The sequence below is a fragment of the Taeniopygia guttata genome, chromosome 5 (genome assembly GCF_048771995.1).
Source record: "Taeniopygia guttata chromosome 5, bTaeGut7.mat, whole genome shotgun sequence".
In the NCBI taxonomy this organism is placed as follows: domain Eukaryota; kingdom Metazoa; phylum Chordata; class Aves; order Passeriformes; family Estrildidae; genus Taeniopygia; species Taeniopygia guttata.
Window position 1 is genome coordinate 37,422,245 of NC_133030.1, and position 25,256 is coordinate 37,447,500.

General features: G+C 34.9%; 2 long non-coding RNA genes across 9 annotated transcripts in view; one reads left to right on the forward strand and one right to left on the reverse strand.

The window, feature by feature from the left end:
* Positions 1–25,256, reverse strand: part of LOC121470102 (uncharacterized) — a 223,939-nt gene that overhangs the window by 87,102 nt on the left and 111,581 nt on the right. The window lies entirely within an intron of this gene.
* LOC115495544 (uncharacterized) overlaps positions 1–25,256 on the forward strand; it is a 252,952-nt gene that overhangs the window by 62,343 nt on the left and 165,353 nt on the right. The window lies entirely within an intron of this gene.

Sequence of the window (25,256 nt, forward strand, 5' to 3'; positions counted from 1 at the left end):
CTACAAGGTCTTAAGAAATTACCCATAAAAGGCCATTATCTGTGGCCTGATTATTGATCCCATTGACATGAAAGTAAAACTTACCTAAGGAGTCATTTATCAATGTGATGAGTGACACTGGTTTCCTATGACATCATGTTGTGAATGTTTCTTGTAGAAAAAACATAAACTGACATGAAAGATTTGCTTACATACCTGTATAATAACTTTTCACTTTATCATGCACTTATTTTCAGTGAGAAATACTTGCTGTTATTTTCATGGTGCTTTGTCACAATATTAGTCAATAGTTTTCCATTCTTGCATTTTTTCCACTTATACATTAGTTGTTTTTCTTCCTCAAATAGGGACAATGAAGATATAGAAGTTGTTACATTTCTTTGATTTTTCTTTCCAGTTCGTTATGATCCCTTTGAATTCTAAATTTAACCTTCAGAATTGTTCCAATTCTCTCCAGCTTGCTATTAGAAACAAACATTGTGTTCTCTTTCTTTGTCAAGTTTGGTAAATAACGACTGAATAAAAACAGCTTGACAATCAGTAGGAATATGGGTTGTGTGTTAACTACATTAATAGTTTATTTGGTATGTGTCTGGTATTGCATATCAAGGATGTTTCTGATTTCATATTGTTTTATGTGATAGAATCATAGACTGGTTTGTGTTGGAACTTAAATGTCTTCTAGTTCCAAACCCCTGCCCTGGGCAGGGCCATCTTCTGCTAGAGCAGATTGCTCAGAGCCCTGTCCAGCCTGACCTTGAACATTCCCAGGGATGGGGCAGCCACAGCTTCCCTAGGAAATCTTCCTTTCTCACTTTAAAGCCATTCCCCCACCTCCTATCCCAACAAGCCCCAGTAAAAAGTCTCTCTCCAGCTTTAAGTACTGGATAGCTGCCATAAGGTGCATCTGGTTCCCTCTCTGTGTCTTCCCTGTGATCATTTCAGGGCCGTTCTCGTTACTTTCTCCATCAGGTCCATGTCCTTAGCATGCTGGGGGCCACAAAACTATAAGGAAATATTCAAGATGTGCTATTATGTCAGTATCAAGATGTGTTTATGACTGCAAACACTGAGGCAGTGAAACAATATTAAAATATTTTCAGAAGTTCAGTGGGTATTTATAATTAACTATGTATCATATCTTTGATTTACATTATTTTGTTTGAATAACAAAATAATGCTACAGTTAGCCTTAAATTATTTTTAAAAGCCTTTTTATTGCTACTTATATGCTTCTTTAAAGTAGTGAGCTGTCAAAAAGCTCAGCAGCTTGTGTCTTGTCACAAATTTGATATGATTTAGGTAAAAGTTGTCATTTTAAGAGCTAAGAATGCTTTTATTCTCCTTGTGTTTCAAACTTTACCTCTAGAGCTGCAAATTTGGATTTAAAATTATTTTCATGGAGCTGACATTGTAGTTTACAGAATTTTTGTACATATTTTTCTTGTCATGTAGAAGATATCCATGTTCAGCAGCAACTAGGATCATGAGCATATAGAATAAAGTAAGATCTACCCAATAAAATCTGTAGAATGTATTAACACTGCTGTTGAGTTTAAGATTTTGGGTCTAACTTTCCCCAGGCAGATGTGTTTCAAAGAAGAATTTAAAAATAACATCTCTATTTGAAAAAAAAAGGAGGATTTACTAAGGGTTATCATAACTTCTTAATATCATAAACAATAATCAGACAACAAGTATTTTTTAAAAGGAAAACAAGTAATTTTAAAAGGTCATATTTCCTCTGAAAATAGAGTGTCTCACTCTTATAATTGTCTGTTAAGGAAAGACTGACTTGAGATATAAATTATGTGGGGCATTTACCTGTCATTTTTTCTTCCTAAATTACATGGGCAGGCTCAGTAAATAGCAACTCTTTCCTGATATATAATACAGTTCAACCAGTTACTACTTGAAACTTGCTTTTTCTTAGAGGAACTTCTAGGTTTTCTTCTAGTTAGGTCAGAAGACAGTAGATGATATTGATAAAGAGATAAAAGGACATGTCCTCTGAATTGCTAAGTCTCTTTGTTTATCATTGTTTTAGTTAGACTACAGCAATATTTAGTGAATCCAATATGAACCCATGCTTAAGCAGATGAAACATTAAGGTGCAATGTGAGAAAGTTCACTTTAAAAAAGTTTAACTTTTATGTGAGTTCAGCATGGTTATACTGAACTATATGGTAATAACATATACATATTCATTTAACATATACATATTCAGTATATGTTAGCTCAGTAGGTAAAGATGCCTCTAAAATATGGGTTCAGAAATATTTTAGGAAAAGTTAAAAACAGTCCTTTGGCTTGAGATAGTTTATCAGAACTTGAGCTAAAGGGTAGTTTTATTCTCAAAGTTGTCAGATTGTCATAATCAGACCCATTGTTTAAATATCTAAACAAAACAAACAAAATATCCATAAAAAATCTTTTGACTAGTGTCATTGTAGTGTCTCCAAAACAAATGTTTTATCTTCATGTATTTTGTCAAAAGGGAATTGCAAATATTATAGAAGGATGATTAATTAAATAATGAATGTTCAATAGTTAATATTCATTATTGATTCCAAGTTATAAAGCAAAGGTTGGTAGTAATACAGTTAATAATTATATTCTAATTAATAATTTCAACCTTGTAACATTTTAAAAATAACTAGGCAAATCATCACTAACCAACCTACATTTTAGTTATGATTCCAGGCTTCATTATATTCAGTAATAAATCTTGTGTGGCCATAAGCCTCTGCAAATTTGACCTGAGATTTCAGCTGAAGTTTTTCCAGCTTTATGCATATTTAAATATTTCATTTTAAGAATAAATTATCCTTGCATTGGATAAAATTGTAATTATCCATAATCTTTTGAAGTTAATCTAAAATCCTTAAAATAGAAATACTTTAGGTCCAATTTAAAGTAAAGCGTAGATTAATAATCTGCATTTCAAGGAAAAAACCTGAAGTACAGCACTGTGTCTACCTCTTGTTTCAGTATATATATTTTTGGAGTGATTAATTGAGGATATATTCTTGGAAGATATGATATTTTATATGCAGTATTGTATTTTAAACATTTCAAGTATGGTAGAAGTAGGAAAGCTTAATATCACAGTGGAGCTTCCCTTTGCCATTGTAAGCTTGCCATCAGGTACCAGAGTCATCTTTTCAATTCAAAAGGAACTCTTTCTAGAGAAACACATTATCAGAAAATGATTGGCATTGGGAGGGACCTCTGAAGATATCTAATCCGAAAAAGCCAGGTTCAGCAGGTTGCACAGGGCCATGTCTAGGCAGGTTTTGAATATCTCCAGAGAAGATGACAGAACCTCACTAGACAGTCTGCTCCAGTGTTCTGTCAGCTGCAAAATCTAGAAATTTTTCCTCATATCCAGATTCCTATGTCTCAGTTTGTGCTGCTGCCTTTTGTCTGTCACTGACATGAGTCTGGTCTGGTCTTCTCGACACCTACCCTTCAGTTACTTGTACATTGATAAGCTATTCTCCTTTATCCATTTCAAAAGTTTTTAAAAATTTGAGGCATTTTTGAGTACTTATAAATAGTGAAAAGAAAACCCTAATTGAAGCATTATTCTGCTGATGCCTATTTTATAACTTCTACCATTACAAATCTCCATTTTTTCCCTTTCAGCTGTCATACTTCTAAACCCCCAGATTTATGTTTATTTTTGTCATAAGAATTTATGTTCTGTTGTTAGGATTAGAGTAAGGACACTCCTTACACCTTAGTTTCCAGCTGCAAAAAACCCACTATAATTATCATTGTGTGCAGATCTCTCTGGTCCTCCAAGGGTTTTTCTATAATGTGGTTGAAGTACATTGCATTTAATGAATACCCTAGTCTTTCAGAGTGTCATCTAAGATGGATTTAATGCAAGTTGTAAGCTTTCATTTGGTTATTCAAATAGCTTTTTATGTTGTACTGACATACTGCATTGAACAGTAGAATGAGACTCCTATTAAAATGGGATCATTCTGTTGCATTTCTTATGCTAGTTATCACAGTCAAAACCTGGTAAATAAGTTTAGTATATTTGCAATTTTATAACATTATTTAAAATCCCTGTTCTCTTTGGCATGTTTAAGCTTTGGAAACTCGGTGAAATAATTTTATTTCATGGAATAGTAGATATTATTGTGGAAATATACAGCACAGAATACAGTACCTTCTGTGTAGTGTATTCTTATGCATGCATCCTAGAAAGTTCTAACTTATCAATTGTGCTTGCTCTAAATATTATATTTCTATAAAGAAAAAAAAGATTCCAAATGTAATATTGCCTAAGGACACTGGAGTCATTAAGAGTTATTTTTATCATATGAAAATATTTTTTAAACTGTGGAAGTTGTACAACAGATTAAAAGGAAAAAAAAAAGAAAAATGGCGAACAAATGCACCTAGGTATAAAGCTTTGATATGGAGTCCTCTTTAGAGAGTGCCTAACTCATACCTTAATTAATTTGTCTTATTTTAAAGTCATTTGTTCTCTCCATTTATAAGTATGTATGCCTCTGAAGACTTTGTGTAGAATTTTTCTAAATTCTTGAAAAATGCTGATGGGAAAAAATAACGTAGCATTTCTCTGATAACATAAGTCTTCTTTTCTGTACTTAAATAAATCAAGAGGCTTAAATTAAAATAACACAAGTTACAAAAGCCCATGTACTTGTTTTTGTTTTATATGGTCTGTATTTCTCATTGTTAAGCAGTCATTGACAAAGAGTAAATCTGCTTTTTGACAGTATATTGAGAGCTGGAAAGTCTTGTGGTCAAATCTCAAAAGAGATAAAGACAAGAAATTATAATGACACTTTCAAGGTCTACATTTTTTTGGTGTGGTTCTGAATAATTTTTTATAGATGTGGTTTTTGGTGTGGAGAATAGAGTGCCAGCTGGAAGAACTGATACCAGTCTTTGAACTACTATGGATAAGTTAGCTGTAGACATCTGTCTAGTCCCCTGCTCTGCCTACCTATTCCAAACCTGCTTAGATTTACACAGGGAAGATAATGTCATATGGAACTATAATAACTGCTGATCACTACATCCAATGATCAGTATAGCTGTCATCACCATGAAAAAATAATTGGTGATGTACATAATTGTGAACTTCTGGCCTGAAAAATTGCAGATCCAATTTGATCTGATGGTTGGAGTCAAGTATGGAACTATTCAAATGAAATCATTAAAACATTCTAAAAAGAATTTGCAAAAAAATTCCCCTGAGAAATTGAGTGGCTGTGGAAGAATTCTTAATGGAAAAATGTTTTAGTGCCTGAAAAATTATAGCTATTTTTCTATAGAATAGAGCTATTTTTGTTGAAAAAAAGATCTATCAACTTTCTTATCTGAACTTTCTTTAAATAATTGCCTTAAGAATTCTACTTAGCATTTTTTTCTTTGCCTTTAATTATCAAGAAAGGTTGGCAATACTTGAAGAACATTTAGGTGTGAGAAAGACCCAAGTAAGTGAAAATATACTTGCTTGTGATACAATGAATATCATGGGTAATTGTGCATGCACACAGCTGGTTCGAGTTGTATGCACAAAGGCATTGGAAAGAGATAGTCGGACATTCATGTACGCCTCAGGTACTTGCAGATCTCTCTCCACTTCCAAAATGGATAAGTTTCAGTTTAGTTATTATAAAATATAAGCAAATAATTAAATATTTTCTATTATCAAAATATTGGATCAATTTGGAGAGACTGTCTTTGCATTGCAACTGTGTTCACAAAGAAAGAGATAAGAAATTTAATAATTTGTCTGGCAGAACAGCATTTTGTTATCGTGTATATTTTGTCTTTTTAAATTACCTGGTTCTCTCTCTATTAAAGCATTGCAAAGAATACTTATTTTTTCTTTCTTCTGAAAGAAGTTTTTCACATCCTTCAGAAAATGATCAGTTTGTGTCAAGAAATATGCACAACTGACTAGCAGTTCTATGAGTCAGTCTGCTTTCATAATACTTTAATTCAAATAATCAAATGCACTTTTGCCTCCTTTTGAAAGAGACCATGAAAAAATATACAGAGTTTAATTCTAGCTTTTCCTGTGCTTCATTTTATTTTTAAAATAATGGTCTATTGAGGATTGCTGAGGGAACGCAGTTTAAATTTACTAATGCCTACCTCATTGTTGGGAAGAAAGGGAAGCCCATGAGGATTTTTTCCTGCTTTTTATTATTAATTATTTTATTAGATTCTCCCAATGATGCTATACCCAAACAGTTGTGATGCAAACACATACAACAAAAAAAAAAAAAAAAAAAGTAAAAAACCAGATATATATCTGGGGTGACCTTTGTTAAAATTTATACTTTTATTCTCAATGTGAGTAGTCCTAAGTGAATTAAATAAAAAATTTCCTTATTTTGCATGAATCTGTGGAAAAAGAATTGAACAAATTAGTTTCCTGCAATTCTTATTAATTCTTTGGTGTAAGAGATCATGTCTTCACTGCGTGGTTTGCAAAGTCCATGGTTAGCAGAGCTCCTCATGCATGTCCAACCCTTATCTGGAACAGTTCTGACAGATTTTTCCAAACTAAATTTTTGTTTCATTTATTATTGCATCATTTCACATCTCATTTTTATTGCTTATATTTTCCTGTTTTTATATTTCTGTTTCACAGTGCTGAGGTTTTACATCCTATGTTGTATTTATTAAAAATAATTAATCATCCAATAAAGACTTTTATATCATCATGATATATTAGACGAGGTGTTAACACGCAACTCTGAAAGCCCTTGAAGTGGTTGGTTTGGCTGTCACAAAAAGAAAAATTTTAGATAAAACTGAACAGAGAACAATACACTTTCTCTGAATATTTGTGTTACTGAGGAAGGAAGCAATGTTCTGTACACATCACTCAGTGGACGACTTCAAGTACTGAAAAAAGATTTAACTGTATTGAGAAGATATCTCTGCAATGAAGGCAGAATGAGAGGTTTTCTTAAATCTGTCAGTATATTGATTTATTACACACACTCTGTAAAGAGCATAAGAATAGATCTCCAGCTATAGTGATTTATCAAAGCTCATTGTCATGGGATATCAATCTTCAGAAGCAGCGTAGGAATTTTGGTTTCAATTATTGTTTTCTGAAATTTTTATGCTAATCTCTGACAACTTTTATCTCACTTCTCTCAAATCTGAAGCGAGATCTAAGTCTTCAAAGTGGACATTTAGACTTAGCAATGCAGTTCCTCTGAAAATGACAAAGGTAAGATTCTGGATCATATGTCATAACCCAGCTTTCCCTGTAAAGGCCAATCAGACCCTTAAGGTGTGTTCTGTGCCACAGGATAAGCCAAGCTGCCTCCCTGAGAGCCTCTGTCAGATGGAACCCGCTGCATTCTACTGTTTTAGACAACATTGCCTTTGAGGAAACTCGTTTTATGAATTACATATGCTTAAATACTTTAGAATTACAGGAGCAATACTCCCTGTGTTTCTGTCTGCACAATGAAGGAAATATCTGTCCTGAGCTTCCTGAATGCTTGACAATCCCTCATGCCCAAGACAAATACCAGTAATCCCACTGATGGTCCAATTTAGTAATACCTCAATGATACTCAGCTTTCTGTGTTAGGAGTAGTTCCACATCAGACGTACTACCTGGTGCAAAAATAGCTAAACTGCAGTGGTGAGGTCCGGTATTTCATGCACTTGGAGTTACAGTAAAATGTTTCATCACTGCTCTTGGTGGTTTTCTCACGTTACAGTTTCGTGAGCCGAGTTAATATTTATCTAATCTCTGCATAATGACCTCTTAGGAAAATATCCAGGCAAACCTGACTTATAAAGTGACTAAGTGATGGAAAAGAACAGTGTTCATGATATATCCTTGTTCTTAGAAATTTATTATTAATTTCTTGTAGACATATCATTGATATATGTCTTGTAGACATATCATGTTAATGACATATCTTGATTCTTAGAAATTACATATTAATTTCCTGATCAGCCTAGTTGATTCTTTTGAACTTTGGTTTAGTGCCATAAAACCTTCAGTGTCCCTCAGCATTTAATTCAGGGTTTCACATAAGTCAAAATTTCTAAAACTATTTCCCATACAATAATTAGCAATTATTTTGTTGTGATCAGCTGGAGGTGAATGTACCTCCCTGATGTACCAGTGGGTATGCTACAGACATTTAAAAATATATTTCCATATAGAAAAGTGTGAAAATAGACTACTAAAATCATTACATTATGAATTTATATGGTACCACTCATTACAAAAGATACACCAAAATGCTTAAGCATATATGTATCTTTTAAGTTTGTCACAATTATAATAAAGAATATAATTTAACTCTTCTGTAGCTTCGCTTTGGAGTTTGCATAAACTTATAATTAAGCAAGAGCTTAAGCACTTTGCTGGATCTTGGCCTAAGAGCTTAATGATTATTTTACAATATAATGACATGTCCAGTATGAAGGGAAACAAAACCTCTGTATATAGGACTCATTTGCCATAAAAAAGTCTGTCGGTATGTTGCATGATAATCAGTTCAGTTCAATGTACAGTAAATTGGATCATTATTATTAATTTTCTCATCTCCCAAGCAATTCATGAACCATTTTTAGAATTTCAACAGTTCATGAATCAGACAAAAATGAATTAAATAAGAACCCAGCCCACAATGGGACGATGAGTCAGAGTTCTTTTCTGTATCAGTGTTAACCAAAGTAAATCTGAAATCTAATGAGGATTGGCACTGTGGCAGAAAAGGCCATAATGAACATGAAACAATATGTTGAATTTACATGTTAAGACTTTTTGTTGATTTTGGCAATTTCACTGAAGATTATGTGAAAAATCCATAAACATCTGGATGAGAAGAGTGGAGGGTATCACTTTATATTAAAATGATGGAGTTTATATTGGGATACAATACTATAAATGGAAGAGGAAAGTAGTTTCTTACACAGCTGTTTCCAATTTTGCTAATCTATATTTCAGGCCAAATTCACGATGGAATTAAACCACAAATTTACATTGATGTGTATGTGTCTGAATTAAAGATACAGGGGAAAAACTTTTGAAGATCACTAAATCTCAGTAATACTCTGGAGGTATTTAGTCAGCTTTATTTTCGGAAGACAAAATTAGCACATACAGCTGCTATTTGTGGGCCTATAGCTTTTGAATGTGAAGGACTAAGTTTACAAAAGGACATATGCACATTTTTCGGCCCTGAAACATGGGTAGAAAAAAACGCTGTTTAGAATCAAAGCTTATGTTTCAGTCTGAGACCAAAAAGTTTTGCTCTAAAGGTTCTGTGTAAATATTTCAACTTGAAGATGCTAAGTATCTACAAATTTTAATAGTAGTTTTTAACAACAGATTATTTTATATATATATATAAACCATAGGATTCAGCAATGGCTCTAAACACATGACAGTATGTGTGTCTGCATCTTTTTGTAAAACATTAACCAATGAATAGCCTATTTTCAGGTTTTCTCTGTCTTTAGGAAACAAATTGAACTCATAACCAAAACCAGTGTGTGCTCTGCTTAGAGACCAGAGGCAGAGAATAGTGTTTGACAAAAGGCCATGATGAAACTCCTAAACCAGGAGCTCAGCACCCAGGTTTGCAGCTACATGTATGGTTTTCTGTGCCTCTTCTGTCTTTCTCTCTTCTTGTCTTAATCTTCTTTTCATGGAACTTTTTGGTGAATGTCTTAATGTCTTAAAGACTTCTAGGTTGAATTGGGTAAATGTATGGCAAGTTATTAATAAGTAAATGCTGTGTAATGCTATAATAAGGATTTTGTATAGAAGTCGGTGTTGTATTTTGTCCTTTACCAAAGTTTCCTGATTTTTAAATGTTTTTGCCAGTAAACTTCTGTGTGACTTTCACCTCTTGAGAGTATCTAGTTTGGATTTCTTCTTTGTGTTATACCAGAATAATGGAACCCCCTGAATTTAAGGATCTGGGGTGTAACAGACAGTAAAGACTGATTAGGCTTAAACAAAATATTTTGTTTAGGCCAAATAGTAAATTTGACATTGTGGTGGTTTAACATCAGTCAGAAACTTAACTGTTGATCACTCCAAAAATTGGACATTTCTTGGTGCAAGAAATAAAAGTATCATTTTTAATTATAAAGGAAATTTGGAGGGAAGTTACCAGAATTTTACTGCAGCTAATAAATTTTAAATATCGTGTACAGCTATTTACTATTTTAAAAAAAAGAAGAAATTGTTACTATAGAAACTACTAAAACATATAATTTACATGCTATGTGGAGAGATAGTCTTTCTTAACAGAGATACTATCCGATATGTCATTGGAATTGTGAAGTTTATAGGTTTATGTCTCTAACACCAGAATGTCAACAACAGATTACCATGGATTTTAAGTAAAGGACATTGCTCGATTATTGGAAATAATGGCAAACTGTTTTTGAAACTAGGAGCTGTCATATATTTTTCTCAAAACTTCTTAGATGGTTTCCATTTAGAAATGCTGTGTTCTAATTGATTACACTCTAGGGCCTAAGCTTTATTTCATTTTAAAAATGTTCCTAATGATTCTAATAGCTTTATGATCTCAAGCTTTAAAGGAGGATCTAAAAAAAGATAAGCTGGGAAGCAAATTTAGTAAAATAATAATTTCCTGAATGCAAGAGATATATAAAGAATTGAATTGTTACAGAGCTAATACCAAAATGAAGAAGCAAGAAGAGGAATTTTAAAAAGTTTATGGGATGTAGAGAAGGTTGAAATTTTCTCAAGGCCAAAGTAGTATTCCTCAGAAACTGGGAATCTGACCCAAAAGTAGCAGTATCTGCATAGGTGATAAGGCTGAAATGCATCAGGGGTAATAGAGAAACCTGTCTGAAGATTTACAGTCTGATTAGAATTCTAGCAATTTTAAAATGGTTTCTGATCTTGTGTCTGAGCCTATTCTTTACTGCCAGCTAGGTCAGAATTTTTTCCTACTGTCATGGCCAGTCATGTGTCTCTGACCATTCCTGAAAATAATGTCATTAAATAGTTGGAATAATGCCACTCATTAACAAAACACTGCTTGCTGAAATAATTTTCTGCCATTTTAGGACAATTCCAGTGAATGAAAAGGGCACCTTAATGTATTTAATCTACTCAGTGAAGAATGACAAGAACAAACTGCATCTAAAGATGGACAGTGGGATTCATTAGATGAAAAATTTGGGGCTGGGACTCCAGCTGTAAATCAAGATTCAGGTTTTGTTGGTATGCAGAAGGTTTCTTTGTAACATTTTCTCTTGAGACAGAGTGTCTCTGTTTTATTTTTCATAACTTTGCTGATTTGTTTGAAAACCATCTTTAATGAATCAAATATTAAAAAAAAAAGTATTTAAAATAAGTATGACTGATATTGTTCCTCAGGTGTATGTGTGTGTTTAATGAGTTGCACTCTGATCCTGATCACTCAATGTATTCTTTAAGTATATGATTCCCAACTGTCTCTGCGGAGCTTCAGGCCTGAGGTGATTTTATCCTTGCAGCAGGGACACACAAGAAAAAGGCCCATCATTGCTAACTTTGCCATCATTTTTTCCTTAAGTTAGAGTGAGGCCAGTACTCCTCCCCTTCTTTTTTCAGCCTTTATTATGCCATTCTAGTAGTGTGCATATAGACTGTTGTTACTTCTTAAACTCTCATTTTCTATCTGGCTTTTTCTGGATAATATAGAATCATATGGAAATGCAGAAGAACATGGCCAGAAGAGAAGGCTGATTAAACAGTGGGTAAAACATTGAACAGTGTTGTGGCTGAGCATGTATTACACGTAGAGCTTCAATACTTGCTATTGAAAATCCTAAAAGTTATTTTTTGGGATATGTAGTTGAAGGAATTTAGCCTTTACTAGATCTCTTGCAGGAAAATGACTTTTTTCCTCACTCAACTTCTACACTATAGTTTCAGAAAAAGTGTGTGAAGCTATTGTGTGAATTGTAATGATAACAATGCTGCAACAAATTGGGGCAAAAACATATATTCAAATTTTATGGCATCCTTCTGTGTACTCTCTCCTTTAGATGGTGAGGTTTACATAAATATCTTTAAAAATCTGCCTGTTGTTATTCTGCAAGTTAACAAATCTGTGTAACTATTATATTCTAGAATATGTTTTAAATATTTGCTAGCCAATTACAGCAAAGTCTTTCATTCAAATTCAATGAAGTTTAGTAGGTCTGTAAATATGCATATGTTTTCTGTAATTTTTTTTGTATATGGATGCCTTAAACCTCATAGTGTGTGCATACACTGGGGTAGGTGTCACAGAAAACAAAATGATGTTTTTTAAAAGCATCCTCTATTATGGGCATGTTATTTTTGTTTCAAGTCAGCTAGATGATCCCAGTTTGTAGGCATTTTTGACAGGCAGCTGACACCTTCTCTAAACATTTGAACCATAGATGTGATATTTAAAAGCTAAATATGTCTGCATGGTCCTCAGATCTCAACTAGGAAATTCAGGATCCCAGATCTGGATGTAAATCTCAGGATGCATCTTAACTCAAGTTTGGATAGGATGTTCATATATTCCATCCTTTCTTTGTGCTTTACAGACTCCAGGTGAATGAGTAGTTGCATATTGTTTATTTTCTCAGGATTTAAATATAGCCTAAGTGAGCTCTAACTTACTATAGACAAGAGATCTGTGCAACTTCTTGCTAAAGGGATTGTAGTTGTAGGACATAAGAAAAAAATGAGAAGTGCTTGAAAAAAATTGGGTTTGCATTGCTCAGCACCAGGGTGCATAAGTACCTACATCTGAACCATCAATATGAATAAGAATATACACTGTGCTCATGCAAAAAGGTTTGGGCTAAAGAGTTAGTGGAATTAAGATATAATGGCCATGCTTTTGTCCATGTGTGCACCTCTGAAATTCTATGCAATGGTTATTGTATTGCTACTGTGGAGGTTGTCTTGTTTTCCTGAAAGAGATGGGGACATTTGGTCAGAGCAAATGCTTTTGACTTTATGAGGAGGCAATTCCACCCCTCATTCTGTTTATCTTTTTGAAAAGGCATTAGAGTCCTGATAAAAATTTCAGGTTGGGACTTTGTTGAAAAATTCATTACTGGACCTGGCACTCAGCAGTGCAGATGAACTCATGAAAGGAATTAAGATTGTGGCAGCCTGGGATGACATAACCATGCCCTGGATTAGTTTGTGATCTGAAGTGTGGCTTGGCAAGGAGAAAAGTGAAGACTGAAATTTGTGAGACCAAAATTCCAGTTGTTTAAGGAGTTGGTGAATGAGATACCCTGGGTGACTGTCCTTAGGGTTGTCCAGAGGGGCTGACCAGAGATGGCCGCATTTTAAGGCCGCTTTTCTTACAGTACAGGAGCTCTTCATCCTGGTGCGCAGGAAATCAAGCAAGGCAGGCTGTAAACCAGAAGGAGCAAGGGTCTGCTCCTTAAATTTCTTACTCCAAATTGAGGAGTATGAAAGAAGTGCATAGCCAGTGGGAGCAGGGACAGGTGGCCTGGGGAGTGGACAGGGATACTGTTCAAATATGTAGGGCTGGGATCAGGAAAAACAACATACAGCTAGAGCAGAACTTGGCAAGGGATATAAAGAATAACAGGAAGGGTTCTTTAAGTACATAGATTAGATAGGAAAGGTCAAGTACAGTGCACTCTATTGTAAATGTAGGTTAACTTAACAGGAAGAAATGATGAAGTTTGACTCAATTCAGAAGGCTGAATTATTTATTTATTATAATTATGCTAAAATATATTAATATATTATATAAAAGGAGGATACTAAAACTACGTATTACTTTCTCTGACTCTATCTAACTCTACCTGTGACACTCTCTTGAGAGTCTAGACACAGGTGGATTGGATTGGCCATCAGGCTCAAACAATCCTCACCAGAATTTAATTAAGCACTCACTCCAGGTAAACAGTTCTCTAAGCACATTCTACACAGGAAAAACAAGGAGCAGAAATAGAAATTGTTTTTTCTTTCATTTCTGTCTGTGCACCTCTATGAAAAATCCTGAGAGTGAGGGAAATGTGCTTGCCACAGCACTCCCTCTCAGAAGCAAGAAGAGTGACTGGATGAAAATGGAGAAAGCTGAGATACTCTGAGTTCTTTGCCTCAGTCTTCACTGGCAGTGAGTCTTCCCACTTGTCTCAAGTCCCTGATTCTCTGTATGGGTGTGTGGGGTGTGGAACCCTTGCCACTGTAAGCAAAGAGCAGGTTCTGAACCACATAATGAAGCTAAGTAGCCATAAGTCTATGGTACTTGATAGGTACATGCATCCCAGGATCTTGAGGGACCTGGGTTATGTTTTTGCCAAGACACTGCATCATATTTGAAATGTCAAGACAGTCAGACAAAGTCTCTTGTGACTGGAAAAAGAGAAACATAACACATTTTTTAAAAGGAGAGAAAGAAAGTTCTGAGGAATTTCAGGCTCACTGGTGAGACTTATCTGTGCCTGGGAAGGTCTTGGAGCAGATCCTCCTAACAAATATGCTAAGCCATATAAAAGACAAGGAGGTAATCTGAGGCAGACAGCACTCTGTTACTGAGGGCAAATTGTACCTGACCAATCTGGTGACTTTCTGTGGTGGAGTGACTACAGCAGTCATCAGGGGAAGACTGACAGATATCATTTATCGAGACTTCTGTAATGTCTTCAATACAGTCCCACACGACACCCTTTTCTCCAAATTACAGAGACGTGGATTTGATGGATGTACTGTTCACTGGTTAAGGAATGGGCTGGGCGGATGCAACCAGAGAATTGTGTACAGTGGCTCCATGTCTAGGTGGAGGCTGGTGATGAGTGGTGTCCCTCAGGGCTCTATCTTTGGTCTGGTGGTCTTCAATATTTTCATCAACAATATAGACAATGAAATCATTGAGTGCACCTTCAGCACGTTTGCAGATCTCATGAAGCTGAGAAGTGCAGTTGAAACAACAAAACAGGTGTGGCTAACAGGTCGACAGAGGAGATTTTGCCCCTCTCCTCATGAGACCTCACCTGGAGTGCTGCATTCACATCTGGCTTGCAGCTCAAAAAAGATGGGAACCCGTTGCAGCAAGTCCAGAGGGCCGTGAAGATGACTGAGGGCTGGAGTACCTCTCCCACAGATACAAGCTGAGACAACAGGTGTTCAGACTAGAAAAGAGAAGGCTTCAGGAAGATTTCATTACAGCCTTCCATTTACCGTAACAGGGCTTATGAAGGAAGATGGGAGAGGGAGGGGCTTTTTATACAGGCAGCTAGTGACAGAATAGGGCACAATGGTCTTAACCTGAAAGAAGGCAGCTTTAGTCAGATGTTAATAAGAAATTCTTTATTTTGAGGGTGTTGAAGCACTGGCACAACAGATTGCCCAGAGAAGTTATAGATGCCCCATCCCTGGAAGTATTCAAAGACATGTTGGATGGGGCTGATCTGGTGAGTGTCATCCTTACCCATCCATTCTAGAGAGATTGGAAATAGATGACATTTTGGGTCCTTTCTAACCCTAATAATTCTGTGATTCTATTCTACGTTTGTTCAGTTATACCGATTTATTAATGGAAGGTTAACTCTTAACTGTCTTTCTAAGTAAATTAGAAGCTGGACTTTGTAGCAAGTTGCTTTTTTTTGAGTTAATTATTTTGATTAAGCCAGCTTCTGAATGAAATTGTCTGAATAAATATTTTTATATGTAATATGTAGCATTTTAATTTCATATTATGCATGTCCTGTTTGTTGATTTCAGATTATTGCAATAAATCAGCTTTTTTAGAAACAGGCACAAATCCAGCATACCCTCATTAGATTACAATAATTTTGTAGAATGACATTTAAATCACGTTTTCATTAAAACTACTTTTTACTCAATTTATTTAATTCAAAAATTAAAAAAAGCCTTTCCATCTGTTTTCTTTCTTTTGCTCTATTTGCTTTCTTCTTTAAAACAATTTTGCCCTTCTGTTTTGCCAAAAATAGTTGTACTTAACCAACTAAAGTATGATTCTTCTGTGCAACTCACCACATCTATAATGAAATTGTTTACTGTTCTTGCTGTTAGTATCAAGACATAAAGGAACATTTGACTTCAATGTTTTCTGCACTTCTAACATAGGTACTGTTTTGCACATTTCAGGTATGATGTCTTAATGAAAACTAGATCAGATTTTAACAGCATATGAAACAACACCATTTAAAATATTATTATATTACTTATCATTAATAAAACTCCATTCATTATTTTAAACAATTTCAATAATACTTTTTGTCTTTGAAATAGAACTTCCTGTGATGAATGAGCTATCGTCATGCTAACGGAATGATTAGAGGGTAAAACTTAATAATCTTACCCTCAAAGTCCATGAGGTTTTTTCCCCTTAAATCTAATTGTGAATAGTAATCAAAGATTCATAGAAGCAATTGTAAACTCAATGAAATTTTTTGTTGGGAAAGAAAAATCTTCTAGTTGCATTTCTTGTTTAATATCTGTTTTCAAAAGTACATCTAATTTTATTTATTAAAAGAGAGACTATAAAGGCAGTGATAGATATGATGAATTTTTACAAACTGATCTTGACAAACTGAAGGCTTTTTCTATCTCTTAATAAAAAAAAAAAACTGTTAAAGTATGGTGGTCTAAATGAAATCCTAAAAAGGTGATTAAATGGGCAGTTGAAAAACTTATGTAAACAGTATTTTTATGTAAGCAGTCAAACTCACTAGACAATTTATGAAGTTTCCGTTACAAATCATTCCATAGTCCTGTCCAACTTTGTACTTTCATGGATTATTTGGGTGATGGGATAGGAAGAATGCAAATTTTCAAATCACACGAAGCTAAGAGGGTCTGCAAACTTGTCAGGAGTCAAGATTCAAATTTGAAATTAAGCTAAAACAGTGATAAATCATTTAAAATATATGACTGCAATTAAATTAAGAGAAGTGTGAGATTTTTATTTAGGAAAATTCAATTTTCTAAGTGCAAAGTTAAGATTACTGGGGTATAAGTGTTTTTGTGGAGGAGGATCTAGGGATGCTGAGTACAACATCATGCTGTTATGGAAAAGAACTTTCATAATGGGCCACACAAATCAAAAGTATTTTATTTAAACACTGTTATATTTTAAAAATATATTCCCTCTTCAGTTCAAAGGATACCTTGAACTGAAAAGGAAAAAGACAAAGAAAAAAATAAAACTGGAGCACCATTGCGACATGCTACTTATACAGTAATTTTTGAAGAACATGTGTATGCTCAATCTAGAAACAAAATCCCACAGAAATACCAGGACACTTAAATGTTTAAAGTTCTTGAAACCCCTGAAATTTTTTTTATGTTTGTTCGGGATAGGATGAGAAGCACTTATCCTAAGCTTAAAAAGCCTGATAGCTTAAATAACCTAAGCTTAAAAAGTCATATATTAAGGAAAAAATCCTGACTTTAGGAAAGTAATGCATTCAATGAGATTATTTAGAGAAATTTTGAAATATTTCTTGGACATCTTTAGACAGCACAAACACATACAAAATGTGAAGAATGACTGAAGTCATATTGCTGCGGGCAAAACAAGCTCTTCAGGGTACTTTCTGTTTAATTCTCAAAATTTTTGTTCACGTGGAAAACTCATAAGTTCAAGTCATAAAAATAGACTTGTAGCCATAAAAACTACACTGATTTCTTGCTGATGAAAAACATAGGAGATAAAATACAATCTTTGAAAGATTCTGTATTATTGTCTGTTTTACCTGGTTTTAGGTTAGAATTTTAATTGGAACAGGAGCCAAGATTAAGGTATATAATGTAAATCACCTCAACTACTAATACCCTATATACTATTCTAAAGTAGGTAAGCCAGGTGAGATACATAAGTATTTCATACTGCATAAATAAATAACATGGTGAAAAGACAAGTTAAAAAAATAATAACAAAATATACACTAATTTCTGAAGCAGTTCCATGCCTATTAAATACTATATATACTATTATATTAGTGAATACTGATTTTGAAGATCTCTGCTGACAAATGATCTTCACTATAGTGATCCAGGTGAAGAAATAACTGGGCGTTTCTCCATATTGGAAATATGGAGAAATATTGGTGTTTCTCCATACTCTGAAAGTACTGAAGCTGTGCTGCTGGTTCTGTAGCTGTGCTGGGCCAGTATTTAAACATGAAAGGTGAAAAGGATTCAGAACTCAAATTGCTAGAACTACAGTAAATCTGATGGAGAGTGGTCGTCTTGTTAATACTGGGTTTTTTGCTCATTTCTAAAATATGTTTACCACTATTTCATTGATACACTATCCTGAAAAATGTCTTTCATATATGAATCTTTAATATGGACAAAATATAGTTTTAAATTTTACTTCAGTGTTATGTAAATCAAATCTGCAACCTTTTGAAAGGAAAGCCACCCCCAGTAAGGCTACTTTTGTTTACCATGCAGCAATATCTGATGGAAGAGGATTAATAACTGTAATTGTTCAGAGGAATTATCCAGATGACTAGAAGCTGGTCACTGAACACTTAGTTTTTCAGTATGAGTGCGAGTCACAGAACCACAGAATTATTTAGGTTGGAAAAGACTTCCAAGATCATCAAGTCCAAGACTGATTGCTACCTTGCCAAATAAACCATAGCACTAATTGCCATGTTGAGTCATTTCTTGAGCAATTTCAGGGATGGTGACCTTCCTGGGCAGTCAGTTCCAGTGGGATGTCCAACTGAAACCTCCTCAGGTGCAGCTTGAGGCTATTTCCTCCTGTCCTGTCACCAGTTGCCTAGGACAAGAGGTTGCCCCCCACATTGCTACAGTCTCCATTCAGACAGTTGTAGAGAGCAAAAGTTTCCTCCTGAGACTTCTTTTCTTCAGGCTCATCATCTCTCCAGACCATTCCCCATCTCCATCGACCTTCTCTGGACATGATCATGTCTCAGCGTCTTTCTTGTAGTGAGGGGTCCAGAACACAGCACCTCAAGGGGTGGCCTCACCAGTGCTGAGTACAGAGGGACAATCACTGCCCTGGTCTTGCTGGCCAAATATTGCTAATATAAAGCAGGATACCATTGTCCTTCTTGGCCACCTGGGCATAGTCTGGCTCATGTTCAGCAAGTCAAGGAATGAGGGAGTAATCATTATGCATTGAAACTTGCATTCAGGTTCTAAAATAGCAGATTTTCAAATGTGCTGAATAAAATGGCTTAATTATCAAAATGACATACAATTAAAACAATGCTTTGTACAATGCTCACTTCTAACATATTTTAATTTCTGGTACTCTGGGTCTGCCAAAGGTAGAGGTAGATGCAAGTGTGAGCTATTCTTCCCATGTAATAAATCTCAAGCCTTTGATTGGCATCTGGGAGATTATAGGAACATTTTGCTGTTATGGAAAATTTACTAGAGTTACATCAGACAGTGTGTGGAACTCAGTTTATTAAAGTAGATTTTTAAGCTAATGGAAAAAATCCGCAAGACTGGCATTTTTCTTTTTTGAAAAAGTATGTCATGGTGTTGTACACTATATCCTGTGCTTGGACTTTGACTGATTGAACAGTATATATTAAAATTCTGTTTACGTCTGTAGTAAGGTGAGACAGCTGCACAACCTTCATATGCACTGACAACTAAATTTGACCCTCCAAATTCTGCAGGCACTATATCCAGAAAAAGTACCTGGAAAAAGCATATTGACTACACATAATAAATGATTTCTAATTTTTTATTTCTTGACAATAGAAATGTTAGAAAGCATATTCTTTTCAATCATGAATAGAGAAAATTGTGAACAGATCCAAGGTGAAAAGAAAAATAGAATCCAACTAACATGACTTGATACTATAATTTTAAATTATAGCTCCAACAGCATAAGACTTTATGCAAGCTATCTAAGCCTGGAAAAGGCAAGAATTATTGTACTTTTACAGTGCTTTTTATTTTCAAATTGACCTATAAACACAGCAGATACATTTTCCCTGCAAGCTTAGTTTGAATGTTATACAGTGATATTCATGCTTTTATTTCAGACTACTGTATGTGACTAATGTAGAGACGCTACTTTCACTGACTAAATTTAGTCATCATAGAATATCTTAGATTGGAAGAGACCCATAAGGACTATTGAGTTCAACTCCCTGTTCTTTGCAAGACCATTTCCTAATGTCCAGTCTAAACTTCCCCTTATGCTAAGTCATTTCATTTCCTCATGTTCTACCATGGGTCACCAGGAGATCAGCACTTGCCTCTAAGAAAGATGTAGAGTGTGATGAGGGTACTCCTCAGTCTTGTAAACATCACATGGAAAAATCCATAAATGTCATGTTTTATAAAGCAAATAATTCATGATTATCTGAAATTCAGGCAATCAGTAGCTTTTAAAGACTAAACCTTTCCTCTTTTAGGTTTCTTTAACACATCTTGAAGGGTCAAGATTAATCATATATCCGGTATGTTTGTGTACAGGGTCATAACTTTCTAGGCAAATTTTCAGTCTACTAAAAATTTCACCACTCTGATTGCAGAGATATTTTAAATTTGTAGTCTGGACTTTTGAAACTATTTTCAAATATATCCATTTGTTCTTATTTTTTATATTTCTCTTGATTTTTACAAAGGACATTTCATTTCTCTAAGGGCTCATATATTGCATCAAAGAAGGTGGGGAATGTATGATGTATATTAGCTTCAGAAGCACATCTGTGAGCTCAGATTGGATGAAAGGTCATAAACACAATGAATGTTGCTAGGTAACAGTGCCTTTTAGTCAATTTAGTTGTGAAAATGAAAGGGTTTTTTTTGTACAAAGATAGCCTATTTGGATAGTGCAGTGAACAGTCACTTTGTTTTGATCTTCAGAGCTGTAATTTCAAAATAACAAACCTTTTCCCTTGAGAAAAAGAACCAACACATTTTCTCTATTTACAATGTACTTTACTGGAAAACATTCAAAGTCATGATAAAAATGAAAGTTGAGAGAGAGGAAATTGTGATTGTTCCTGATTAATGAACGAATAATTTTTATTGCTTGTAGTAACAAAATTCTTTTCAACTCAGATTGAAAAATATTAATCATTAAGGAATAAAGGTATATATATATCAAAGGTATACAGTAAAAACTACATCAGTGCAAAAAAGAATAATAAAACAGTGAACCTGTTCATCTTTAAAAACATTTTATTTTAAACCAAACACTCTTCATGAAAGTTATTACTTCACTTTTGAGGAATCTTGAATCTTGTATTCTTTAAAATGATTAAACCTCAAAGAAAACAAACTACCACTAATATAGCTGGACTGAAAGTTTATATTACTAAGTTGAATGGATGATGCCATACTAGATTAGCAGACAATATAATCAAATGCAAAATTTTTTTCTGTTTGCTTCTTTTTTTATAAAGATCACATTATTTTTTATTATTTTTGGCACTCACAGGATTTCATATTAGATATAGTAATTTTATGCAATGGATACTTAGAGCCAAAAGAAAAACTGCTCTGAGAGGAGGAACTTGAGCTCATTAGTCTCACTTGAGACTAATATGAGTTAAGAATTTAATTTATGCTCTATGTTTTTGTGTAATGACTCAAACCAGCTTCAATAGCAGGGAATAGCATAATCAAATTCAAGTTGTCTGTTTGCTCAAGTTGCTCTATTAGATCCCATGGGTGAAAGGAACGTAAGTATACACCTAAATTAGTATGTTCAAATAGCGCCATAAACGCTGAAGATTGATTGTGTTGAAATTATCTATTAGCTATTATCTATATCTATTACCTATTAGCTATTGGAGAGTGTACAAATGAGGGCTATGAGGATGGTGAAGGTCTGGAGGGGAAGCACTAGGATGAGTGGCTGAGGTCTCTTGGTCTGTTCAGCCTGGAAAAGACTGAGGGGAGACCTCATTGCAGCCTACAACGTCCGTGTGAGTGGGACACTAGGAGCAGATACTGATCTCGTTGGTCTCCACCAGTGACAAGGGGTAAGGAAAGGATATGAAGTTGAATCAGGGGAGGTTTAGGTTGGATATCAGAAAACATTTTGCACCCCAGGGCTGTAGGGGCACTGGAACAGGCTCACCAGCAATGTAGTTAGCAAGACTGACCGAATTCAAGAAGTATTTGGACAATTCTCTCAGGCACATGGTGTGATTCTTGGGGATGGGTCCTTTTCAGGGGCAGGACTTCGACTCAATGATCCTGATGGGTCCCTTCCAATTCAGCATATTCCATGATTCTATAATATTCTAGATCAAGACTGTGTAGTTCTATCAATGCACACTTGCCATGTCACCTTGCCTCGATTTGAAGGGCTTCTGCAAAGTCCAGATCCTTTGCAAACTGCAGCTACAACCCCCTCTGCTTGTTTTACTAACTGCTTCAACTGCTGATTAAAATCTGCTTCTATTATCATCGCACATTTTTAATGAAAATACACTTTTATATTTCAAAGGTTGCTATTTATTTTAATCCTTGCAATATCACTAGGCATTGACATAGATACAGAAACGCCTGCACTCTGCATCATCCCAGCCAAGAGTTCTAATAACATCTGTTAGTTTAATTCTAGAACACATAAATAAATTATGCTTGTCAACTTACTGCGACTTTTTCACCCGATGATAGACTTGTAACTGCAGTTAATTTTCTTCAAAATGATTGAATATTTTGGAAAATGTGTGTTTGGAAAGTGTTTGAAAGGAGGTCGATATTATGCTTCTACATCATTGGTGATACACAGTGGTATAGTATTCTGATTCTCTGCTGCCCACACCCCTCCCAGTAGCTTTCACTGAGGCTGATTCTGTCTGACAATATTATGCTCTCTATTCATTAGCTGTTGAAGTGAAAGAAGATATTTCAGATTTTTCTAAAATCAGGACGATGCAGGGCTAAATATGTGTCCAATGAAGCTGCATGCATTTCATTGTCTTGTTATCAACATACTTGGTAATGTAGGAAAATATTTTAATGGAAATTGATTTGACCAGGAATGAGGTACTAGCTCCAATAAATAGCAGTAAGATAGTAATATCATTTGAGTCCCACTAAGAGTCTAGGGATCCAAGACATATGACAATTAGCTCTGGTTTTCCAAATTGTTATGGTGTTATCAATGAATTTTACTATTTGTAACCACTTACTAAAACAAGAAATAAATTTCAGTATGATAAACAATTTTCTGCTTTGTGGTTTTAGAGTTGCTTAGTATAAAAACAGTCCTTGTAAAAATATATGAGTTGAAGATAAATGTAATCTGAATTTCAGTACCACAAAAAGTTGGTTTTTGGTAAAAATTTGAGATGTTGGAGTCAACAAACCTAATGTTCTTATTGTTATAAGTTAGAGTATCAGTGATATTGTTTTATGCTTTATTATATCAGTTGCCCAGCTATTCTCTTTAGTGAGGTTAGCATGTAGTTAAATTTACCTGTGTAATTATTTTTATCACTTACAATGCTCAAACGCAATAGTTTAATTCAGAACCAATTTCAACTATGGAATTCTAGCATTTAAAAAATATTTTATTTTAACTTGGTATCTTGTTCCTTTGAAAGTTCTTACTCAGGAAATTATTGAATTAAAAGTACTGTATGATGTTAACAAAAGCATCAAAGTATCTCTTAGAACAGATTGAGAGGAGTATAAACTAAGGCCGTAAGGAATGGTCTTCAAAAACTAATATGACATTCTACTCAAAATAAGACATAGCATTACCCTGGATGAATCCTTACTGCATGATATGATAGCTTCCTCCCTATCTTAAAATGCTCTGAGCATAAAAATTAGCTGTTCTAAAGGCTGGTTATCTTTACTGCTACTCTCAGCAGACTAGCTATTTTACATATAGAGGTAACATAGTCTACTCATTTCTCATTGATACTCTTTTCTGTATACATTCAATAATAGTTTTATAGGATCCTGTAGATATATGGCAAAGTTACTGTTCACATTGTGTTCTAATCCTCATGGCACTCTTTCTGTCATGCCAGGAAAAGTGTTTGTGCAGATGTATAGTACTCTGAAATGGGAAACTGAACTGGTAGAACAACAGTCAATGGGAAAATGTCAGTTGTTGGGGGAAGAGAAGGAAGAATGAAAAAGTGGCAAGATAGGGAATGCTTTACCACTTCAGCACATGAACTGTAAGCTTAACCTCATAATTACAGTACAATACAATGAAAGTTTACACTCAGATGATTGTTTATTCTGATTCTTGCCAGCCTGTGTAAAGTTCAGTGCATTTGAAGCAAAAGATCCTCATAGAAGTGGATGGCATCATATGCTATAGCAGTACTTTAGACTCTAGGGAATATTTAGTTGTGAAAACACTGGTGACTCTGGACCAACAAATGGATAAACAGAAGTTTCATTAAAAATATACCGAATTAAACAAAATGCTTTTTGCCTTAAATTTCAAAACCATACTTTTTTTATAATGAGATGCCATTAAGGTTAAATATAGGAAAGCATTTTACTACCAAAGCTGTTTGCTTTCTCATTTGTCCAATAGGCAATGCTTCAAAATTTACTACATGGATGTACCCATTTAATTGCAAAAGAATCACTGTTCTGCTGTCACATGATGTGCATGTTGCAGCTTTAATTTGAGAAAATTGCCATGAGTTTGATAGGTAATAGCTCTAATTAATATTAGGATGAGTTTAAAATTCTTGATGTTCTGGAGAGTTGGGCAGAGAGAAACCTGACGAGCTTCAAGGGCAAATGTGGGGTCCTGCACCTGAGAAGGAATAACTCCAAGTACCAGCACAGGCTGACCTACTGGAGAGCAGTTCTGTAGAAAAGGAGCTGGGAGTCTTGGCGTATGACAAGTTGACCATGAGCCAGCAGTGTGTCCTTGATGCCAGGAGAGCAATGATATGCTGGGGTGCATCAGGACAAGTGTGACCAGCAGATCAAGGAAGGTGATCCTGCCTCTCTACTTGGCCCTAGTGAGGCCACATCTGCTGGGCTGTGCCCAGTTTTGGGTTTCTTAGTACAAGAAAGACAAGGAGCTTCTTGAGAGCGTCCAGTGGTGGCTACAAGGATGATTTCGGGTATGAAGCATCTCTCTCATGAAGAGAGACAGTGGGAGCTGGACCTGTTTAGTCTGAATAAGACTGAGAGGGAATCTCATTAACACATATCTCAGAGGCAGATGCCAAGAGGGTGGTGCCAGACTCTTCAGTGGTGCCCAGTGAAAAGATGAGGAGCAATAGTCATGAACTAAAACACAAGGTCC